The sequence below is a fragment of the Pinus tabuliformis genome, chromosome 6 (genome assembly GCF_031772625.1).
Source record: "Pinus tabuliformis cultivar Carrire ecotype Pingquan chromosome 6, CPIR1, whole genome shotgun sequence".
NCBI lineage: Eukaryota > Viridiplantae > Streptophyta > Pinopsida > Pinales > Pinaceae > Pinus > Pinus tabuliformis.
In genome coordinates, this window is record NC_142292.1 from 84,975,172 (window position 1) to 84,981,171 (window position 6,000).

Here is a 6,000-nt window from a genome sequence, read left to right on the forward strand (position 1 = left end):
AAATAATGAATATTTAAGAGATATAAAAAATTAAGATCATTGTTAGAAATATGAGTGTATAATACGGGTGCATAATTTAATTAAACTCAAACTATTCAAATTTGTAAATTATAATCCATTATAAGAAAAGAGGAAAATCAATGAAGAATAATTTAAATTTAAAACAAAGTTACGTTATTTTAGATTATTGAAACCAACCTAGATCCATCTTAAATATGGATTTATCAAGTGTTGAGAGGATCAAATTTCTCGAAGTGAAAACCTCTTTTTGAGTGTAAACTTGAGGAAATGTTTGCACCTCAAGAGATTTCATCCCTCTTGGCACTTGATAGAGCTAGATTTAAAATGGATCTAGGCTGGTAAATAATCAAAACCAATTCCAATATCAAACAAATCTAGTGTAATACTCTAGTTGCCCTATAGGAAATGGGTCTTACAACCAAGTTATATAGAACACTTATTTCATCAACAAGCTCAATATGTCAATAGACACAACATCCAAACATATCATAATTATTCTTGAGGTTGATATTAGTTATACCATCAGGGAATCCACCCATTGAGAGCCTTGAAATAGACCAAAGAAGCAGAACTAGTTGAGGATTAGTGAGAAGAAAAACAACATCCCAACTATAAGCTCAATAACATAAACTATGTTAAGCCAAATAAATCATTCAATGCAGATGCTTTTTGGGACAAAATTGTGCACAAAATTCCTTTGCACTTAGTCAACTTGAAGAAAATTGGTTTGTTTGATGATGTTGTAAGGTGGCTGGCACATTCCTAATGTTAACAGGTTAATCCTAGTACATAGTTTGTCTATGTATCAATAATTTGTCCAAAGTGTACTTTCCCTTCAACTCATATATAAATCAAAGTTCCGTCAAATAGTATAGTCATAGAATCTGAAATTTTCCATGGATTATTCCTCTAGAAACAAAGGCAACACTAAGAATACAAATGGTCCTCTTAATTAGTGGAGCCAATATATATGTAACTGGAAGGTGTGATTTTATTTCATTCTTCAGATACCGGTTGCTTTTTATTTCTTTCTCCATATATTGTTTGTCTTGGTAGAGGTCTTAAAATGTGTTATACACAATCTTGTTGTTGCAAAACCTAAGTTTTCTTGTCCTCCTACACCTTGATAAATGTGCAAGAGTTGCCTTCGTAAAGACAAAATAAGTGAAGTTGAAACATTACACTTTTGATTTGTCTTTAAAAAAACTACAACCCACATAGAAGTTTAGCGATCTACATGGATTTAACATCTAGTTAATGTAACAACCTTATCCCACATCTACCAAGTAACTGCCCAACCAGGGTAAATATGCAATGAGAGGCCACTATGATGGGATTCAACCTCCTAAGTCACCTTAAGGAAGTGGAATCGACGGAAACATGCCACATAGACCTTCCACATCAGCAACAAAATTACCAGGAGCCATCCCAATCACTTAGGTAACTTGCCCCTGAGACTAACTGAAGTTTTAGTGCATCAAACCTCTGGACGCTCCCTTGATACGGACAAGGGTGCATTTGGGAGGTTCCAAAAGCTCCCACAACAAGGGCAAGGGAGCTTCTACAGACTTTTTTCCCCAATGTTGTGCTCGCGAATCTAAAATTTGTGCGACTTTTTCAGGCCCAGAGCTTAGGTCACTGCCCAGAACTCAATGACACCTTTATAAATGAAATCTCACAGCGGAACAGAGATACAATTGCAAAAACATCAACAAGGACTAGACTGGACCCTTACTAGCCATGACATGCATTTCATCAAACATATCACAAATATGAAATCTACAGGTCTTAACAACAAAGTTGTGCATAGGGGTCTCATACTTATATGATATTTTCTATGAGGCATTGTTTCCTTATCAAATTAACTACATTATCATCTATTAGCACATGGATACATTGTTCATTCATTTACAAGTAAAAACATGATGAGAGCCATATATAGCCATTGTCATAATTCATATTCATAACCAGTATAATAACAAAAGAAATACCAACGAAACAACAACCATATAATCCACATATAAACCAATATAATACTCATGAATTAACAAGGAGAAATAACCTCATATTAATGATGCAAATGTTAACCAGGTTTGTTACTTCCATGAACCACCCGACTGTAGACATGGCTGAGCCAAATCTCTCTTTAGCGAGTCACCCCCGTGCCATATTCCAAGGATGAATGTGGGATCTCATGGAACAATCCATCAAAACGGAACTGGGGCTTCCAGAGGCCAAACCACCTCAACCCATCAAACAATGGTTCCACCTCACGGCCGGACATCACAAACCATCACCAAATTGGTCTCTACCCAAGCCTTCTAGGGCTCCAAAGTGTTTGCTCCAACCAAGGCTTCCAGGACCAATAACTCAACCCAGAGCTGTAGTCAGGCTTCCAAACCATTTGTCCAACCATAACTTCTAGGACTAGTAACTCAACCCACCAAGGGCTTCCGGAGCAATTGTCCAACCAAGGCTTCTAGATCTAGTAACTCAACCCAATATGTTACAAGGCTTCCAGAGCATTTATCCAATCAAGGCTTCTAGGAACTAGAAACTCAACCCAAGCTAAAGGAAACATGAGAACCAACCATAAAAACAAAGAAATGAACCCATAACACCATGGCTATCCAAGAAATGGCAAGGCTAGGAAAATCCACTGTCAATCCTGGCAATCCTCCATGCCAATGACAGATCATGACCAATAAACCACATGCATGTCAAACTAGTGAGGAAAACATACATGCAACTCAGTACTTGCAAGAAAAACCTGTTGTAGCTGCTGATTTCGATGTCCTCTTGCACTTTTCTGCTCTTCCTTTACCTTCTTGATCCAAGAATACAAGTATGCCACACTCTCCAGGAGTGCTCCAAGAAAACTCTAAGTGTCCAAGAGTATGAGAGATAGAGAATAGAATGAGAGCTCAAAAACTGAACTCACAAGAGCCTCACACTGACCAAGCTTGAGTAAAAGCTTGAGCAAAAGCTTACCAACTGATCCTTAGAAACCTTTTTATCAATGAGGTCTCTATTTTCTTCATTTTCCATTATTTTTCTCCAATTTCCTCATCACATGCAATATGTGACCTTTCACCTTCATTTTCTTCTAATTTCCTTTATTTTCATAAATAAAATGCCAACAAATGCCTCATGTCTTTCGAAAGCCTTTGCCAATTTCCTTAGCCCTAATAAATCGAAGTGACACCCCACTAGGATTTTTGCTCAATATTCATCTTGGAATACGTGTCCCATGACCTTGGTCTTATATTTTTATATTTACATGGATTTTTTTAACCAGGGTTGTTACATAATCCTTCCCATTGGGGGAACATCATCCTCGGTGTTCAATGACACCTATAACCAGCAAGATCGCTAAAAACAAAACATACTACCCATGGAGCTTTATAATAACTTGTTGTAGTATTTACAATGACCATATGCTAAAACATGACAAATATACCATTCACGGGAGATTTATAACACAACTCATTAAAATATTTACAATAATAACCACATATACACACATACACATTTGCTTCACCCAAAAAATACTCATAATGTCTATGGAGTAGCTCGATACAATATTTTCAATAATACACACATATGCACATTTTCTCAACCAACGAATAAAAGGGCACGATGCCTGCATCTGCAATAAGGAATCCAAAGGCTCACACCTCCACCATCAAAGTAATACCAGGATTCACCTCCTTCCTAGGAAGTCTAGAATCCACTGCAAGGTTGAATCTGCATCCATCCAACACTATAATCCTGCGCCACTTATCTTCTCAGTGAACAATTATCGACTCATTATTCCAGGGCACACTCCCAATGTGCATTTGATTCCATTTGGCAATGTGTTGACATTGTTGGACCCGCCAACATGTCAAGGGATCTCCCCAGTAAAGTCCCAACTAGACCTCAGACCGTTTGGAGGAGGAGTCCTAGCAGGGTAGTAAAGTTATGCCTTGACTACGTTAGTGCGCAGAGGTAAGCAAGATATCTTTGTCGAAAGCAAGTGTGTGGCCTTGTAGCAAGTCAGGAGAAATGCATGGGGAGGTTCTAACACACAGAAGGGGAAAATAAGTGTATCCCTTAGAAGCTTGTAATAGTACACAACTTGAAAGGAACACACGAGCTGAATGACATCACAAACTAGAAAGCAGAATAGTCGACAATCCAAAGTGATGAGTTAAACCAACAACACACTTCAATAAGATTCATACAATCACATACGGAATAGTCCATACATCAATGCATAAGTAAAACTACATACATTGCTAAAGTAACCAGAATAGTCGAACTACAATAACAACATATGCATGAAACGTGCTAGCTCTGCTATATTATATAAAGTGAAAGTTCCATCCATAGTGGAATGTTACAGTCAACACCGCCTACTCCTCCAAAGAGATATTCTCACTTTGCACTATGGGAAAGCCAAGGCTTGTCACAATACTCTCGGAGCCCTCTCTAAGAAATGGCTAGCGAAAGATTAGCTCCCAAAAGCATGTTCTATGATCTATGAGGTTATATTTATAACAAAGGGTGGGGTGACCCTTGACATTCCCCTTTATGACTCTTGGAATACCATCATGACTCTTTACATTACATATGACTGCTTGTATTCCACTAATGACACTTGGAATTTCACTTTACATGATGTTTACAAAAATGATACATTTTTCCACATATACCCCATGTGGGACAAAATCGGCTTGAGTCAGTCAGACAAGACAACACTAAGACTCAGAGGACTTTGGAAAGACCAACTCATCAACCTTCTCTTAGTGATCCTCGACGACAAACTGATGCCATGCTTGATAGTGCACAATGGTGTCCACATACTCTTTGATGATGTTCTTCTGGAAACGAGCTCTTGCCTCCATTGCTTCCAGGTATACTAATTTGGAACCTCAGTCCAACTCATCTTGTAACATGCGTAGCTTAGTCCTGAGAAAGTCCGGACCGACGATGTACATCCTCATGTTATCTGTGTTGACTTGCAAATTTGCGCTAGTGGCATGAGCACCAACTAATCAAAGTACGCATCAAACTCCAGTCTGACTTGTTTCTTCTCTTTGGCCTCGGTGAGCCTATCAATTGATGAGGTGCCATACTTTCTCACCACGACATCCAAACTCCTCTACAACTGTGCATACGAAGCCTCAATACTAGTGATGAGTGGTAGGAGTTCCTCATAGTTTTGGATCTGACTCCGGATGCATGCTTTGTTCAACTCCACCTGCAGCTTCATAATATTGTGCAAGTGAAGCAGAGCTCCCATGTACCTCATTGCCCATGTTTGTACATGATCCAGGTGGATATTTGTGGCTCCCGCCTATTCCACTTGGACCTCCACCATTGTTTCTTTCATTTTTTCAGTTTCCGTAATTGTAGCACAATTTACTATTTTTGACAGTTTTTTGGGTCCTAAACTTTCGAAGCCGTTTTGATGCCCTAAATGACGTCTTTTTGGAAAACCACCGGTGGCTAATGTAGGTTTTTAACTTGATATTCACTGTCAACAATTGTAGTCCTCAAATAGATCCTTCTAGCAAGGTATCATGTGCGTCAAATGGAGATTGTATGCCAAAGTTACGGCCCGGGAAGTTGATGTACTAACTTACCCTAACGTGGCCCATAGTTTTGTGTTTCATCTCCTAGGGTTAGGTTTTTGGATGTTTAGGGTTTTCCATTGTTTCTGAATAATAAATAAGCCTTCAAGCCTTATTGTAACACAGTTCAGAGGCACGTAGCCACCAAATCTCTTCTCACAAATAAGCTACCATTGCTTGAGCTACTTTTTTTTCCATTATGTATGTAAACATATCCTAGTTCTTTGATATTAATGAATTGAAGTTTTATTTTCGTTGCATCTCTATGTGTATGGTTATATTTGTAATTTGTTGAGTTCCTGTTTAAATTCAGATCAGTGGTATTAGAGTGGTTTTCTCTTTCTCAATCCTTCTTTGCATG